We start from the raw sequence: 18,560 nt of genomic DNA, 5'->3' as shown, positions 1-18,560 counted from the left end.
CCCCATGCTCACTCATATTATGAAACTGGATCTTATTCACTCCAGCTGCCTGTCGACCCTGCATCCTGTGCTCACTGACTGACATTGGGAATCAGTTCAGAAATGTCTCGATTTTAAAGTTCTCATTCTCATGTTCAATTTTCTGAATGATCTCACTCCTTCCGATCTCTTTAACATTCTCCAATGCTGTGACCATTCAAAGTTTCAGCGTTCTTTCAATTCTGCATCCCTCATTTCTTTCATCCCTCCATTGTCAGCCGTGCCTTCATCTGCCTGGGTCTTGAGCTCCAGAATTTATTCCCTTCTATCCCTTAAAAATCTTTTTAAAATCTGCCTCTTTTATCAAGCTTTTACTCACCTGTCCAGTCAGGACAATAAGACAATAAACTTGCCTGATTTTGCGCCAGTGAAGGACTTTGGAATATTTTATAACGTTAAAGGAGCTATATAAATGCAAATTGCTTTTGTTGAAATAAAAGCAAAATACTGTGGATGCTGGAATCTGAAACAAAGGGTGGCACGGTGGCTCTGTGGTTAGCACCACTGACTCACAGTGCCAGGGATCCGGGTTCTATTCCCGGCTTGGGGCACTATGTGGGGACTCTGCACGTTCTACCAGTGTTTCCCTGGGTTTACTCTGTTGCTCTGGTTTCCTCCCTCAGTCCAAAAGACGTGCTGCTTAGGTGCAATGGCTATGCTAAAACTCTCCCTCAATGTAACCCGAACAGGTGGCGGAGTGTGGCGACTAGGGGATTTTCACAACAACTTCATTGCAGTGTTAACATAAGCTTACTTGTGACACTCACAAATACACTTAAACTAAAATGCTGGAAAATCTCAGCAGGTCTGACAGCATGTGTGGAGAGTGAATAGAATCAATGACCCTCAGTAGAGCTGACCATGGTCCTTGCGAGCATTCCCACAGGTGAAATGGCGCTAGTGGCGACAGGTTCTGAACTTTTGCACAAGACAAACAGATCGCCGCTCTCTCCTCGATTTGGGTATCGAGCCCTGACCACCAAAAATAATTTCTTTAATAACTCAGCTTTCCTTTGGAAACTTGACTTACGATATTTTATAGTATGTCTGGCTGACTGTGAGAAATGGAATCCCAGTATGAGGCCCAAAAATCATTCTCAGTGGTTGATTATCCATTAATTAAGTAAATTTCCTTCCACATAGGCGTTGGCCTAATTCTGAAAATGATTCCTGAAGCTTCTTTTTGTGTGTGTGCTTCGTTCATTTCTGCTTTGTTCAAGGTGTTGATGCAAAAGCTATCGGCTTCTCTTTCCCATCGGGCATTACGTGAGAAACTACTGCCTCCATCCCATACCATGATGCGTTACATGACAATTGCAAAGGTAAATTCGGATTCAAGTGTGTCAGGACTTCTGACTTTACTGGTGCCTCTTTAGCTTGTATGAAGGTTTTCTCACACGGACCCACCCATTTCCATTTCCTGTCACGACACAAAAGGTTGTGCAAAGGTTTAAGAATAGTCGCTAGATTAGTGACAAACCTTTCGTAAATAATACTTGAATAAGACCAAAGGAGAACTAAGATGATTGATGTTGAGGTGCAGGTGCCTCAGTCATGGCTTTGACTTTTGAAGGCAATTTGTGCAGTCTCTTTGCATCTATGACATGACCCAGATAGTCAACAGAAGATTGGAAAAAAATCACATTTATCTTTCCGTACTCTTAATCCGTGATCTTCTCGTCTCTGGAGTGCGGCATCTAGGTTGTGGAGATGTTCTTCCTCATTCTTTCCAGTGACTTAGACATCACCTGTGAAACACTGGACTCTTTCTCATCTGCTTCGAACTTGATCCATGGAACATTGGAACAACACAGGTGCAGACGTGATACCAAATGGAAGTCTTGTATATCTGAATAGCCCTTGGTGTGTCACAATAGTCAAATATTGTTGTGAATCTGGATCCACATTCATCTGGAGATAAGCATGACTAAGATCAATTTGACTAAAGCGTTGCCTTTAGCCAAACCAGTGAATAAATCCATCTTCCCCCATCAGTACAACAGCTGTTAGCTCTGGGATCGGGCATTTCCCAAGAGTTATCATTAACTCTCTACATCAGATGTGACACAGACAGCTGCCCAGTGAAATCCAGTGAGTCCCACAGATCTCCACAACCTGGTTCCAGGTGGGATCATGTTCACTGAGACTCCACACTGGCTAATCCCATTGGTTAAAGATTTACTCCCAATGCAGGGTGAAACCAGACTGATTCCCGTGGTAGAGAATATTCTCAAGGGAAATGTGGAGTTTGGTGATCAATGGTGAATTAAATGATCCTTCACTTGGTTTCTGACAGCCTGGCAGGTTTGTATTATGTTAAAATGTATATATGATCTGTTTGATTTGACGGAGTTTTGATATTAAGCTCTGGTAATTTATGAATTATATCTCTACACTTATACATTCTAAGTGGATATGGTTCCTCTGGACAGTCACACTCTCCATGAGATGTGTGCCCTGATTGAAGCTCCAATTTGAATATAGTTACCATATTACTCATTGCGTCAGCACTTGATCAATGAACACTGTCGGAGGTGAAAATAGTTCCCACTCTTCGACTAATATGAACACTGATGTATAATATTGTAATTAATAAAGGTATCATTAAATCAGGTCATATGGTTTGAACTGAAGAACAAGAAAGGGATAATCACATTTCTGGGAGTATAACATCTGCCCCAGACAGTTCTGCCTATATCGTTGGCACCACGTAGGTGCCACCGATATAGGCAGAACAGGAACAGAGGTTCTGCAGAGGGAATATGAAAAGCTGGGAGCCAAATTAAAAAGCAGAACCAACAAGGTGGTAATCTCTGGATTACCACCTGAGCCACAAGCGAATTGGCGCAGGGTCAATAAGATTAAGGAGGTAAATGCGTGGCTCAAAGATTGGTGTGGGAGGAATGGGTTTGAATTCATGGGACATTGGCACCGGTATTGGGAAGATGGGACCTGTTCAGATGGGATGGTCTTCATCTGAATCGTGCTGGGACCAGAGTCCTGGCGAATCGTATAACCAGGGCTGTAAATAGGGCTTTAAACTAAATAGTGGGGGGGAGGGTTCAGGGGTATGGGGAATTACAAAATCAAAGGTAAGGAGAGGGTACGAGTGAGGGTTAATGATGAGGACATTCATCTCGTTAAAGGAGTCAAGGGCTCAGGCAGAGTAAAAAAGGTGACAAACACAAGAAGGGAGGTGGTCAACGCACCGCAAGGAGATGGTCTGGGGAAGGATAACCAGTTTGTGACAGGTAGGGACAGAGCGTGCAATCAAAAGAATGCACTAACAAATCGGGTCCATATAAAGGCTAGCATAAAGACACTTTACCTGAATGCACGTAGCATTCGAAACAAAGTGAATGAGTTGATGGAACAAATCGGTACAAATGGGTATGATCTAGTGGCCATTCCAGAAACGTGGTTGCAGGGTGACCAGGATTGGGAACTGAATATCCAGGGGTATCAGACATTTCGGAAGGATAGACAGGAAGGAAAAGGAGGTGGGGTAGCTCTGTTAATTAAAGATAACATCAGGGCGGAAGTGAGAGACGATATAGGCTTTCAGGAGCAGAATGTGGAATCGTTGTGGGTGGAGATAAGGAATAGTAAGGGGAGAAAGTCACTGGTGGGTGTGGTCTATAGGCCCCCAAATAATAACTTTGAGGTGGTTCGGGCTATAAACAAGCAAATAATGGATGCGTGCAAAAACGGAACAGCAATAATCATGGGGGATTTTAACCTGCACGTTGATTGGTTGACTCAAGTCGGACGCGGTGGACTTGAGGAAGAGTTCTTAGAATGCTGTCGGGATAGTTTCCTCGAACAGTATGTTACAGAACCTACGAGGGAGCGAGCTACCTTGGATCTGGTCCTGTGTAATGAGACAGGTAAAATTAATGATCTTCTTGTGAGGGATCCTCTTGCAATGAGTGATCACAATATGGTTGAATTTCTAATACAAATGGAGGGAGAGAAAGTAGGGTCCCAAACCAGTGTCCTCTGCTTGAATAGAAGGGAGTACAATAGGATGAGGGCAGAATTGGCTAATGTAGACTGGGAGCGCAGACGAGTTGGTAGGACAGCTGAGCAACAGTGGCGGATTTTTAAGGAGATTTTTCTCAGTACTCAGCAAAAATATATTCCTGTGATAAAAAAGGAATGTAAGAAAAGGGATAACCAGCCATGGATAACTAAGGAAATAAAGGAGAGTATTAAATTAAAAACCGATGCACACAGAGTGGCCAAAACACGTGGGGAATTAGAAGATTGGGAAAGCTTTAAAAAACAACAAAGAACGACTAAGAAAGCGATAAATAAAGGAAAGATAGATTATGAAACTAAACTAGCACAAAATATAAAAACTGATAGTAAACGTTTTTACAAATATATAAAAAGGAAAAGAGTAGCTAAAGTAAATGTTGGACCCTGAGAAGATGAGAAGGGGAATTTAATAATGAGAAACGAGGAAATGGCCGAGGCCTTAAACAAGTTTTTTGTGTCGGTCTTCACGGTAGAGGACACAAATAGCTTACCGAAAATTGATGGTCATGGGACTGTAGGGGGTGAGGTCCTTCAAACGATTACTATTACTAAAGAGGTAGTGCTTGGTAGGCTAATGGGACTAAAGGTCTTAAGGTAGACAAGTCCCCGGGCCCGGATGGAATGCATCCCAGGGTACTGAAAGAAATGGCAGAAGTAATAGCAGATGCGTTGGTTGTAATTTATCAAAATTCGCTGGATTCTGGGGAAGTGCTGGCTGATTGGAAAACAGCTAATGTGACGCCACTGTTCAAAAAAGGAGGTAGACAAAAGGCGGGTAACTACAGGCCGGTTAGCTTAACGTCCGTAGTTGGGAAATTGCTGGAATCCATCATTAAAGAAGAAATAGCAGGACACCTGGAAAAAAATGGTTTGATCAAGCAGACGCAGCATGGGTTCATGAAGGGAAAGTCGTGTTTGACGAATTTACTGGATTTTTATGAAGATGTAACGAGTGCAGTTGACAGAGGGGAACCGGTGGATGTGGTGTTTTTGGATTTCCAGAAGGCGTTCGATAAGGTGCCTCACAAAAGGTTGCTGCCGAAGATTAGGGTACAGGGAGTTGGGGGTAAAGTGTTAGCGTGGATTGAGGATTGGCTATCGAACAGGAAGCAGAGAGTTGGAATAAATGGGTGCTTTTCTGGTTGGCAGTTGGTGACTAGTGACGTGCCGCAGGGATCGGTGCTGGGGGCTCAACTGTTTACCATATACATAGACAATCTGGAGGAGGGGACCGAATGTAGCGTAACAAAGTTTGCGGATGATAGAAAGATGAATGGGAAAGCGAATTGCGTGGAGGATGCGGAAAGTCTGCAGAGAGATTTGGATAGGCTAAGTGAGTGGGCGAGGATCTGGCAGATGGAGTATAACGTTGACAAGTGTGAGGTTATCCACTTTGGAAGGAATAATAGTAAAATGGACTATTATTTAAATGGTGAAAAATTACAACATGCCACTGTGCAGAGGGACCTGGGGGTCCTTGTGCATGAATCGCAAAAACTCAGTTTGAGGGTGCAGCAGGTGATCAAGAAGGCAAATGGAATGTTGGCCTTTATCGCGAAGGGGATGGAGTTCAAAGCAGGGAGGGCTTGCTGCAATTGTACAGGGTACTGGTGAGGCCGCAACTGGAGTACTGTGTGCAATTTTGGTCCCCTTATTTGCGGAAGGATGTATTGGCCTTGGAGGGAGTACAGAGAAAGTTCACCAGGTTGATACCGGAGATGAGGGGGTTAGCTTATGAGGAGAGATTGAGTAGATTGGGCCTGTACTCGTTGGAGTTTAGAAGGCTGAGGGGAGATCTTATAGAGACATATAAGATAATGAAGGGGCTAGACAGGGTAGCGGCAGAGAGATTCTTTCCACTTCGAAAGGAAACAAAAACTAGAGGGCACAGCCTCAAAATAAGAGCGAGTCAGTTTAGGAGAGTTGAGGAGGAACTTCTTCTCTCAGAGGGTAGTGAATCTCTGGAATTCTCTGCCCATTGAAGCAGTGGAGGCTACCTTGTTAAATATGTTTAAGTGACAGGTTGATAGATTGCTGATCAATAAGGGAATTAAGGGTTATGGGGAGCAGGCGCGTAAGTGGAACGAAACCATTATCAGATCAACCATGATCTTATTGAATGGCAGGCAGGCTCGAGGGGCTAGATGGCCTACTCCTGCTCCTATTTCTTATGTTCTTCTGCTCTTAAAAGAAAGTAAATGAGCAAATATGTAGTGAAATTGCTGAGAAGAATGTATTCAAGAGGTGGCTCAATATTGTAATTGGGGCGAATGGGATCAAAGGTTAGAGGGAGAAAGCAGGCTTAGGCAATTGAGTTGGATGATCAGCCATGATCGGAATGAATGGCGGAGCAGGCTTGAAGGGCCAAATTGCCTTCTCCTGCTCCTATCTTCTACATTTCAATGCATAGAACATAGAACAGTACAGCTCAGGAAAAGGCCCTTCAGCCCATAATGTTGTGTTAAAGATGATGCCTAATCCATTCTGCCTGCCCTTGGTTCAAGCATATCCCTCTCTTCTTTGCATATTCATGTGCTTCTCTAAAAGCCTGTTAAATGCCCCTGTCGTATCTGCCTCCACCACTACACCTGGCAATTCGTTCCAAACACCTACCGCTGCCACCAATGGCAGCGCGTTCCAGATACCTGCCTCTCTCTGTGTGAAAAACTTGCCACTCATATCTCCTTTGAATATTCCCCCTCTCACATTAAGTGCACGCCCCCTAGTCGTAGACATTTGAACTCTGGATGGAAAGTTCTGACTGTCAACCCTATCATCATTTTATAGGTTTCTATCAGGTCTCTCCTCAGCCTCTGCCCCTGCAGAGAAAAGAACCCTAGTTTGTCCAGCCTCTCCTTATAGCTCATACCCTCCAATCTAGGCAGCATTCTGGTAAACCTCTTCTGCAACCTCTACAAAGCCTCCACACCCTTCCTGTAATGTGGCAACCAGAACTGAATGCAATACTCAAAGTGCAGCCCAACCAAAGTTTTATGAAGCTGCAACATGACATCCTAACTCTTGAACTCAATGCCCTGACCAATAAAGGCAAGCAAGACATATGCCTTCTGTATTATTGTAAACCAGCAACAAATACACCAAACGGGGTGGATTCTGGCCCAGTGGAGTTATTCAAGAAGATGCTCAGAATTTCATTAATTCAAGATGACAAGTGAAGTGAATCAATGGCAGGTCATCGTTAACTGTCCTTATTGAGGATGACATCTACTCAGAGTAAATGGAGTTAAGATGCAGATTAGTCAAAATTTAATTAAATAGAGGAAGGGCTCAAGGGGCAGAATGACTGCCTCCTGTTACTATATTTAAACGTTGGTTGAATAATGATGTGTGAAACTTCTGGAGGATTTGTACCTCCCTTTTAATGAGTTGAACTTGTTTTCTTTATTTCAGATCGTGCAACATTTTTATTCAGAGAATGATCAGATAATCGGTATCAAGGGGCAAACTTTATAAATGATAGTTCAGAAAAACACATGCAATGTTCCATCCTGTGCCAGTTATAGAATGAGGCCCCTAAACTTACTGCTGGTTTTATTCTGGGTTCAACCAAAAACTCTGAACAAGAGATTTACTATCTCGTGATATTAAATATACAGATTTGGAAATAACTGATTTATAACCTGATCCAATATGCTGAGGATTCTAGATTGGATCCATGAGGTTAAATATTAATTTTGATGTCAAACTGATAACAGTGAGACAGGTCAGAGCAGTGTGCACTCTGACACTGTTTCCAACTCTCCAGCTCTGTTGGGCAAGGTCCACTGGTTCTCCTGCGCCCAGCTGGCAGGACAAGACAACATGTACTCAGGTTGTTGCTTTACTACGAGTAAGTTACAGACACATTGCAGAGTCCTAATGATTTACTTTGAACCACAGCAAAAAAGCTTGTCTCTTCCAACAACTTTATTGAGCAGTGTTACGACCTGTACCTGGTTTTCCATTTTTGGACTTATTTTGATCTTTTGGAAAAAGATATTTCTTTGCTTTCACTGCTGGCCTCGCTTTATTAATTCACGTTACTGACACTAAAACCAACACTGATAAATTCAGTAATATTAGCTCATCAAATATGCCCTTAAACAAGCTGCATTGGATCAAACCTCCTATGAAATGGACAGCTTTATCAGAAGTTTAAACATTATCTCGGATCCTGCTACTGCGAGGTGTGTACAGCATTTCACAGTGTATCAGGATGCTACTGGATGTGTACAGAGTTTCACAGTGTATCAGGATGCTACTGGATGTGTACAGGGTTTCACAGTGTATCAGGATGCTACTGGATGTGTACAGGGTTTCACAGTGTATCAGGATGCTACTGGATGTGTACAGAGTTTCAGTGTATCAGGATGCTACTGGATGTGTACAGGGTTTCACAGTGTATCAGGATGCTACTGGATGTGGACAGAGTTTCAGTGTATCAGGATGCTACTGGATGTGTACAGAGTTTCACAGTGTATCAGGATGCTACTGGATGTGTACAGAGTTTCAGTGTATCAGGATGCTACTGGATGTGTACAGGGTTTCACAGTGTATCAGGATGCTACTGGATGTGTACAGAGATTCAAAGTGTATCAGGATGCTACTGGATGTGTACAGGGTTTCAGAGTGCATCAGGATGCTACTGGTTGTGTGCAGAGTTTCACAGTGTATCAGGATGCTCCTGGATGTGTACAGGGTTTCACAGTGTATCAGGATGCTACTGGATGTGTACAGAGTTTCACAGTGTATCAGGATGCTACTGGATGTGTACAGGGTTTCACAGTGTATCAGGATGCTACTGGATGTGTACAGAGTTTCACAGTGTATCAGGATGCTCCTGGATGTGTACAGAGTTTCACAGTGTATCAGGATGCTACTGGATGTGTACAGAGTTTCACAGTGTATCAGGATGCTCCTGGATGTGTACAGAGTTTCACAGTGTATCAGGATACTACTGGATGTGTGCAGAGTTTCACAGTGTATCAGGATGGTACAGGATGTGTACAGGGTTTCAGAGTGTATCAGGATGCTACTGGTTGTGTGCAGAGTTTCACAGTGTATCAGGATGCTCCTGGATGTGTACAGAGTTTCACAGTGTATCAGGATGCTACTGGATGTGTGCAGAGTTTCACAGTGTATCAGGATGCTCCTGGATGTGTACAGGGTTTCACAGTGTATCAGGATGCTACTGTATGTATACAGAGTTTCACAGTGTATCAGGATGCTACTGGATGTGTACAGAGTTTCAGTGTATCAGGATGCTACTGGATGTGTACAGAGTTTCACAGTGTATCAGGATGCTACTGGATGTGTACAGAGTTTCAGTGTATCAGGATGCTACTGGATGTGTACAGAGATTCAAAGTGTATCAGGATGCTACTGGATGTGTACAGGGTTTCAGAGTGTATCAGGATGCTACTGGTTGTGTGCAGAGTTTCACAGTGTATCAGGATGTTCCTGGATGTGTACAGGGTTTCACAGTGTATCAGGATGCTACTGGATGTGTACAGAGATTCAAAGTGTATCAGGATGCTACTGGATGTGTACAGGGTTTCACAGTGTATCAGGATGCTACTGGATGTGTACAGGGTTTCAGTGTATCAGGATGCTACTGGATGTGTACAGGGTTTCAGAGTGTATCAGGATGCTACTGGTTGTGTGCAGAGTTTCACAGTGTATCAGGATGCTCCTGGATGTGTACAGGGTTTCACAGTGTATCAGGATGCTACTGGATGTGTACAAAGTTTCACAGTGTATCAGGATGCTCCTGGATGTGTACAGAGATTCAAAGTGTATCAGGATGCTACTGGATGTGTACAGGGTTTCACAGTGTATCAGGATACTACTGGATGTGTACAAAGTTTCACAGTGTATCAGGATGCTCCTGGATGTGTACAGGGTTTCACAGTGTATCAGGATGCTACTGGATGTGTACAGGGTTTCACAGTGTATCAGGATGCTACTGTATGTGTACAGAGTTTCACAGTGTATCAGGATACTACTGGATGTGTACAGAGTTTCACAGTGTATCAGGATGCTACTGGATGTGTACAGAGTTTCACAGTGTATCAGGATGCTACTGGATGTGTACAGGGTTTCACAGTGTATCAGGATGCTACTGGATGTGTACAGGGTTTCACAGTGTATCAGGATGCTACTGTATGTGTACAGAGTTTCACAGTGTATCAGGATGTGTACAGAGTTTCACAGTGTATCAGGATGCTACTGGATGTGTACAGAGTATCACAGTGTATCAGGATGCTACTGGATGTGTACAGGGTTTCACAGTGTATCAGGATGCTACTGGATGTGTACAGGGTTTCACAGTGTATCAGGATGCTACTGGATGTGTACAGGGTTTCAGTGTATCAGGACCTGTCAGGTGTAGATCAGTCGCTTCTGACTGGCTCTTGCAGCTGCAGCAATCAGATTGCTGATCAAGTTGCTATTAAATGGTGACTCCCACAATAAGGTTGGTCGATGAGCCAATAGTGGCACCGCTTTTGAATGTCAAGGGGAGTTGGTCAGACTTTCTCGTCTTGAGGACAATCATTACTTGATCACCTGTTGCACCTGCAGACTGGGTTTTTGCGTCTCATGCACAAGGACCCCCAGGTCCCTTTGCACAGTAGCATGTTGTAATTTTCTTCCATTTAGATAATAATCCAATTTGCTATTATTTCTTCCAAAGTGAATAACCTCGCATTTGTCAACGTTATACTACATCTGCCAGATCCTCGCCCACTCACTCAGCCTGTCCAAATCTCTCTGCAGACCTTCTCCGCCCTCCACACGATTCACTTTTCCACTTATCTTTGTGTCGTCTGCAAACTTTGTTCCCCTACACTCAGTCCCCTCCTCCAGATCGGCTATATAAATGGTAAATAGTTGAGGCCCCAGTACCGATCCCTGCGGCACGCCACTAGCTACCATCTGCCAACCAGAAAAGCACCCATTTATTCCGACTCTCTGCTTCCTGTCGGATAGCCAATCCCCAATCCACGCTAACACCCTACCCCCAACTCCGTGTGACCCAAAAGGCAAATGGGATGTTGGCCTATATCGCAAGGGGGATAGAATATAAAAGCAGAGATGTCTTGCTGCATCTGTACAGGGCATTGATGAGGCCGCAGCTGGAATACTGTGTGCAGTATTGGTCCCCTTATTTGCAGAAGGATATATTGGCCTTGGAGGGAGTGCAGAGAAGGTTCACCAGGTTGATACCGGAGATGAGGGGTGCTGATTATGAGGAGAGACTGAGCAGATTGGGTTTGTACTCGTTGGAATTTAGAAGGCTGAGGGGGGATCTTATAGAGACCTATAAGACAATGAAGGGGCTGGATAGGGTAGAGGTGGAGAGATTCTTTCCACTTAGAAAGGAAGCAAGAACTGGAGGGCACAGCCTCAAAATAAAGGGGGGGTCAGTTTAGGACAGAGTTGAGGAGGAACAACTTCTCTCAGAGGGTGGTGAATCTCTGGAATTCTCTGCCCACTGAAGTGGTGGACGCGACCTCGTTGAATATGTTTCAATCACGGATAGATGGATTCCTGATCGGTAAGGGAATTAGGGGTTATAGGGATCAAGCGGGTAAGTGGAACTGATCCACTTCAGATCAGCCATGATCGTATTGAATGGCGGGGCAGGCTCGAGCGGCTCGATGGCCTACTCCTGCTCCTATTTCTTATGTTCTTATGTTCTTATTACTTGTCATTTGTGTGGCATGAATGTACTTGTCAATCACCAGTTGAAGGCTGAACGGACCCAGATCTTCCTTCATGCATCAAGGACTGTTTGATTATTTGTGAGGCATTGTGAAAAGAACTAGAGCGATCATAAGATCATCAGTTTGATAAGAAACAGGAACAGGAGTCAGACATTTGGCACATTGATGCTGCTGAACCATTCAATAAGATCATTGCTGAATTGATTACAGTTTCAACTCTGCTTTCTTGTCTGTCCCAATATCCCTTGACTCCGTTATTGGTCAATGATCAGTCATGAAAGGATTCAATGCCCCCCCCCCCCCCCACCCCCCGCCATTTCCACCACTCTGAGGAACTGAATTCTGAAGACAAATTATCTTCTGAGGAAATAAGTCGCTCCTTGTATCTTAGAATTAAATGGGAGACACCTTGGGTCAGAATTCTCCAGTTTCACACAACCCGCTCCTGCTAACAGCGAGAACAGAGAATTTGGCGCTCAGCCAAGTCTCCATTCACAGCAGCGGGACTGGAGAATCCCAGCCACAGGCGAGGTTGGTGAATTCTGGCCTTTATTTTTAAACTGTGTCCCCTCTCTGCTCTCTGCATCTATCCTGTCAAGCCCGTTCAGAATTTCACAAACAGTGGAGTTCCGTTGTAACACGTTGTAACGATTTAGCGCGAAATCGGATATGACGCGATGAATCATTGGACCCTTTTTTTTGCTCTTTCCGGTTTAGTGATTTAGGGCGACCCCGATGACATTCACGATAACATTTTATGGACCCCAGCCATCGCGTTACAACGGGGCTCCACTGTATTTCACTATCATCTTTTATTCTTCTGAACTCCGAGTATAGGTCCAACCTGCTCAGCCTTTCCTCATAAAACAACCCTTCAACTTTCTCTGAACTGCTTCCAATGTCAGTAATCCTCCTTAGATAGAAGACCAAACCCCGACACAGTATTCCAGTTGTATTCTCACCAAAGCTGTACAGTGATGAAGGAGGCAGTTTGAGTAGTGGCATTAATACTGGACGAGTAATCCAGAGACCCAGGGTAATGCTCTGGGAATTTGGGTTCCCAAGTCCCACCATGACAGATGATGAATCAATTTGGGGTAAAATCTAGAATTAAAAGTCTAATTGGAGGAAATCTGTGACTCATGAATCAGTAATGTTAACTCTGAAATGGTTTAGCAAGCCAGTTCAAGGAGAATGGGCAATAGGTGTTGGCCCAACCAGAATGATTTTTTAAAAAAGTTGCAGAAAGGCTTCCTTTCTCATACTCCATTCCTCCTCACAAAAAATGAATTAATGTTCCATTTACCTATTTGAACGTTAACTTGTGATTCACATCCAAGGCCAACAGATCCCTCTGTACTGCAGCAATCAGCAGTTGCTCTCTTCCTGAACATCTGCCAAGCTTTTGCTTTTTCACTTAATCTAGTTCAATTTCTACAGTCCTGAGATGTCCCTCACAGCTTGCTTTAGTATCTTTGGCTACAATACAGAAGTCACTCCAAGTATCTAAGAACAGGAGGAGGACACTCAGCCTCTCGATCCTGTTGCACAGAAGTACCTGCAGCCATTCTGCTAATTGAACATGTTAGAAAGGAATAAAAGTTATGCTGTACAGCACAACAAGCCTGGTAGACAGGAGGAATCGGTGATCATTCAGTCCCTTAAGCCTATTTTAACATTCAATTAGATCTGAGTTGATCTGTACCTCAACTCCATCTGCCCACATTAGATCATATCCATTCACAAAAACAGAAAATGCTGGAAAATCTCAGCCGGTGTATCAGCATCTGTGAAAAGATAACAGAGCAAAGGTTTTGATACAGGATGACCCTTCGTCAGAACTTTTATTTTCGCTCATACTTTAAGTTTCCTCCTACAAGCTGTAATTGAATCAGAATTCGACCCAATTGAGTTCCGAGAAATCAGGAACACAGAGAGACTAGTATTTATTTATTATTATTATTTTACTTTTATTATTCCTATTTATTATTACGATTATTTATTTTTTCCAGCAGTTTCTCTCTTGGACACAGAGAGACTATGTGAGTTGGTAAAGCTACAGCAACAAACTGGAAATTTATGAATAGGCAGTGTGAGGCCATCCACATTAGTTCTGAGTATTTTCTCAGAAGGAAGTTATGAGGGACATTGGATAAAAAAGTGATTTCCGTCTCCGGGTAAAAGAGATAAAAGCAAAGGATTTAGGGAAGGAATTTCAGAGCTGCAGGTCTTGGCAGTTGAAGGCACAGCCGCTAATGCTGGGGTCAAAGGGAGTGCAGATACACAGCAGGCCAAACATGGAGGAATGCAGAGATCTCAATCGAGAAAAATCATGGACCTCTGTGAACAGGAAGTTGAAAATTCTAGGGTTGGAAGAAGCCACAAAGCTGAAAAGAAATGAAGCCTCAAAGGGATATGAATTGCAGGGTGAGATAGTTCTCCTCGGATGACAAACTGAATAATTTAGGCTTATACTCTGAGCTGAGAGAAATGAGAGGTGATTCCACTGAAACATACAAGTATCTGAAAGAGCTGGGCAATGCAGACACTAAGTAGCTGTTTTACACTTGTTCGGAAATCTAAAACTGGAGTGCAAATTCTCAGGATAAGTAATGGATAATTTAGAATTGGGGTGAGGAGAAATGTTTTCACTCAGAGGCTTGTGAATCTTTGGAATTCTCTACCCCAGAGAAGGTGGATGATCCAGCACTGAAAATATTCAGGAATGAGATTTAATGGACTATTATTTAAATGGCAAAAAATTACAGCATGCTGCTGTGCAGAGGGATCTGGGTGTCCTTGTGCATGAATCACAAAAAGTTGGTTTGCAGGTGCAGCAGGTAATTAAGAAGGCAAATGGAATATTGTCCTTCATTGCGAGAGGGATGGAGTTTAAAAACAGAGAGGTTATGTTGCAGCTGTATAAGGTGCTGGAGAAGCCACAACTGGAGTACTGTGTACAGTTTGGGTCTCCTTACTTGAGAAAGGATATACTAGCACTGGAGGGGGTACAGAGGAGATTCACTCGGTTGATTCTGGAGTTGAAAGGGTTGGCTTATGAGGAGAGACTGAGGAGACTGGGGCTATACTCATTGGAATTCAGAAGAATGAGGGGAAATCTTGAAGAAACATATAAGATTATGAAGGGAATAGATAAGAGAGAAGCAGGGAAGTTGTTTGCATTGGCAGGTGAAACGGGAACTCGGGAACATGGCCTCAAAATAAGGGGGAGCAGATTTAGGGCTGAGTTGAGAAGGAACTTCTTCACACGAAGGGTTGAGAATCTGTGGAATTCCCTGCCCAGTGAAGCAGTTGGGGCTCCCTCATTAAATGTTTTTAAGGCAAGGATAGATACATTTTTGAACAGTAAAGGAATTAAGGGTTATGGTGAGTGGGCGGGTAAGTGGAGCTGAGTCCATGAAAAGATCAGACATGATCCTATTGAATGGTGGAGCAGGCTCGAGGGGCCAGATGGCCTACTCCTGCTCCTAGTCCTAATGTTCTTATAGAGTGAAGGGATATGAGGAGCAGCTGGGAAAGTGGAGATGAGGCAGAAGAGCAGCCAAGATTGTATTCAATGCAGAGCAGGGTCAAGGGAGAATGGCGAATGTTGTTCCTCTGTTTAAGAAAGGGAATAGAAATGACCCTGGTAATTATAGACTGGTTAGTCTTACTTCGGTGGTTGGTAAATTGATGGAAAAGGTCCTTAGGGATGGCATTTACGACCATTTAGAAAGATGCGGATTAATCCGGGATAGTCAGCACGGATTCGTGAAGGGCAAGTCATGCCTCACAAATTTGATTGAATTTCTTGAGGAGGCAACTAAGTGTGTTGATGATGGATTTTAGTAAGGCGCTTGATAAGGTCCCCCATGGTCGGCTTATGATGAAAGTGAGGAGGTGTGGGATGGAGGGAAAGTTGGCAGATTGGATAGGTAACGGGCTGTCTGATCGAAGACAGAGGGTGGTGGTGGATGGAAAATTTTCGGATTGGAGGCAGTTTTCTAGCGGAGTGCCACAGGGATCAGTGCTTGGTCCTCTGCTCTTTGTGATTTTTATTAATGACTTAGAGGAGGGGGCTGAAGGGTGGATCAGTAAATTTGCTGATGACACCAAGATTGGTGGAGTAGTGGATGAGGTGGAGGGCTGTTGTAGGCTGCAAAGAGACATAGATAGGATGCAAAGCTGGGCTGAAAAATGGCAAATGGAGTTTAACCCTGATAAACGTGAGGTGATTCATTTTGGTAGGACTAATTTAAATGTGGATTACAGGGTCAAAGGTAGGGTTCTGAAGACTGTGGAGGAAAAGAGAGATCTTGGGGTCCATATCCACAGATCTCTAAAGGCTGCCACTCAAGTGGATAGAGTTGTGAAGAAGGCCTAGAGTGTGTTAACTTTTATTAACAGGGGGTTGGAGTTTAAGAACCGTGGGCTAATGCTCCAACTGTACAGGACCTTGGTGAGACCAAATTTGGAATATTGTGTGCAGTTCTGGTCACCTCACTACAAGAAAGATGTGGAAGCGCTGGAAAGAGTGCAGAGGAGATTTACCAGGATGCTGTCTGGTTTGGAGGGTAGGTCTTATGAGGAAAGGTTGAGGGAGCTAGGGCTGTTCTCTCTGGAGCGGAGGAGGCTGAGGGGAGACTTAATAGAGGTTAATAAAATGATAAAGGGTATAGATAGAGTGAACGTTCAAAGACTATTTCCTCAGATGGATGGAGCTATTACAAGGGGGCATAACTATAGGGTACGTGGTGGGAGATATCGGATGGATATCAGAGGTAGGTTCTTTACGCAGAGAGTGGTTGGGGTGTGGAATGGACTGCCTGCAGTGATAGTGGAGTCAGACACTTTAGGAACATTTAAGCGGTTATTGGATAGGCACATGGAGCACACCAGGATGATAGGGAGTGGGATAGCTTGATCTTGGTTTCAGATAAAGCTCGGCACAACATCGTGGGCTGAAGGGCCTCTTCTGTGCTGTACTGTTCTATGTTCTAAGGGGCCATACAGTCTACAACTGTTACTATTTCTGATGTTTTTAAATTAAAAGCCAGACATTTCCCAACTGGGGGCCAGGCAGTAATATACAAATTAACACTTACCGTTCACTGCCTGGCAGACAGGAAAAGAAGATATTAATGTCCATGGAGAAGTAGTCAGGGTCAAAGCGGCAGGCAAGTTCACACATTTAGCCAATTAGGAATGGCTGGAACAGAAAAGAGAAAGATCTTACAGGTGGAGCATGGACAGTCTTAAAAACCATCACCTTGTCTGAATCTACAATCGTGATGTGGAGATGCCGGCGTTGGACTGGGGTAAACACAGTAAACACAGTAAAACTCTGACTGAATCTACAATCACCAGCTTCTCCATTTCCCAAAATAAAAATGAAGAATGCATCAACCCACTGCTCTCTATTTATTCAATTGCAGCTTCCAGCTTCACTTCGAATTGAAATCCTTAATGATAATTTATGGTGCAATTTGAAAGGTAGTTCAAAAAACAGTGAGACTTGGGATAACAGGCAGAGAGTTTTAAACACAACACTGGTTGAAACATTGTTTAAAAAGCTGGGAAAATATTCCAAATTTGTTAAAAACTGGAGTAATTCCTGCTGGGAATCAAACCCAGGTCCCTGGAGCTGTGAAGCAGCAGTGCTAACCACTGTGCTACCGTACCACCCAACTCGAAAAGCAATTATCTGAAAGAGTGAGGCCAAAAATAACCTCCCCTCCTGTTCCCCCTCCAACTGCCTGCTCTAATTGATTTTCCGATTTTGAATGGAATTATCAGCTGACAGAAGTTTTACTCACTGATATGGGAGCTCAGGACAAGGGGGCAAATATCTTATCAGAGCCAGGATATTCAGGAGATAAATTTAGGAAACACTTACTCACACAAAGGGTGGCAGAAGTGTGGAACTCTCTCCCACAGATAGCTGCAGATACTCGCTGTTGAATATTCTCCCCATGTCTGCATGGGTTTCCTCCGGGTGCTCCGCTTTCCTCCAACAGTCCAAAGATGTGCAGGTGAGGTGGATTGGCCATACTAAATTGACCCTCATGTCAGGGGGATAAACAGGGTAAATATGTGGGGTGACAGCAATAGGGCCAGAGTGGGATTGTGGCTGGTGCAGACTTGATGGGCTGAATGGCCTCTTTCTGCACTGTGGGGATTCTGTGAACAATTTTCAGTCTGAGATGGGGATATTTCTGCTGCCAAAAGGTGTGGATCTGAAGCCCAGGCGGCTGGATGGAGTTTGTCTCCCAGATCAATGGGTGGCTCAGGCTGGAGGGACTGAATGTCTGGCTCCTCCTCTTGCTGCTGCCGGAACTCAGAGCTTGTGCAGCTCCTGGAGCTGGGGGAGGCCATTCGGCCGCTTCGATATGGGACAGCCCACCTTTCAGACAGTTTATCCCTTGTCTGATGTCGGTGAGCTTTGTGTTATTTTTATTGAAGGGTCATTAACAATGTGCAGATTCACACAGACTCTATCCATGTTACTGGGTCACCAATGTTGCTGATGCTTCCCCCTGAGCGCGGGACACTCACAGTGAAGAAACAGCCTCCTCAGCCAGGCCCGGCCCGTTGCTAAGGGAACGCGGATCAGTCACTGCGCAGGCGCGGCCCGTCGCAAAGGGAACCTGGCCTCGTCATTGCGCAGGCGCGGCGCCTCTCCTCTGCAATCCGCTGACGTCAGCTCGTCAGCTCACGTGACGAGCTGTCAATCAATTGCCCCTTAAATATTGG

General features: G+C 44.2%; 1 long non-coding RNA gene across 1 annotated transcript in view; it reads right to left on the bottom strand.

The window, feature by feature from the left end:
• LOC144486506 (uncharacterized) overlaps positions 1-17,764 on the bottom strand; it is a 50,242-nt gene extending 32,478 nt beyond the window's left edge. The window contains exons 1-2 of the long non-coding RNA XR_013496275.1: positions 17,708-17,764; positions 16,913-17,016 (exon numbers count right to left, since the gene is read on the bottom strand). This is a non-coding gene — a long non-coding RNA (uncharacterized LOC144486506). The remainder of the gene's footprint in view (positions 1-16,912; positions 17,017-17,707) is intronic.
• Positions 17,765-18,560: the final 796 nt, after the last annotated feature.

Source organism: Mustelus asterias, unplaced genomic scaffold, assembly GCF_964213995.1.
Source record: "Mustelus asterias unplaced genomic scaffold, sMusAst1.hap1.1 HAP1_SCAFFOLD_374, whole genome shotgun sequence".
NCBI lineage: Eukaryota > Metazoa > Chordata > Chondrichthyes > Carcharhiniformes > Triakidae > Mustelus > Mustelus asterias.
The sequence above is the reverse complement of the archived record's forward strand: the minus strand, read 5'-3'. Positions and strand labels throughout refer to the sequence as shown.